Here is a 341-nt window from a genome sequence, read left to right as displayed (position 1 = left end):
CGCGGGGCCTGCAGCACCAGAACCCCTCCTCGGCCTTTTCCGGTACCTCGCCGGCTTTCAGATGCGTTAGTGAGCGGCCTGCAGTCTCCTGTTGTGTTTCTGGTGGCCGTCCTTGGCTCCGTGATCGTTTCATTTTGTAGTGAGATTTATGGGGCTTCCCACCCCCAAGATTTACCAAAAGCAGCATCCGGGGCCGCACGATAGCCAGCGCTGCCATCCTGGAGCTCTTGAGTTCTGAGACTGTGAACACCGCTCCCAAAAGTCACCGAAATGTCTTCCAAGGGTCTTGAGTACGAACTTAAGAGTCCATTTTTAATACGTTCCTTTGGGGAGTGTTAGGC

Source organism: Myotis davidii, unplaced genomic scaffold, assembly GCF_000327345.1.
Source record: "Myotis davidii unplaced genomic scaffold, ASM32734v1 scaffold120, whole genome shotgun sequence".
NCBI lineage: Eukaryota > Metazoa > Chordata > Mammalia > Chiroptera > Vespertilionidae > Myotis > Myotis davidii.
This window is presented reverse-complemented; position numbering follows the sequence as displayed.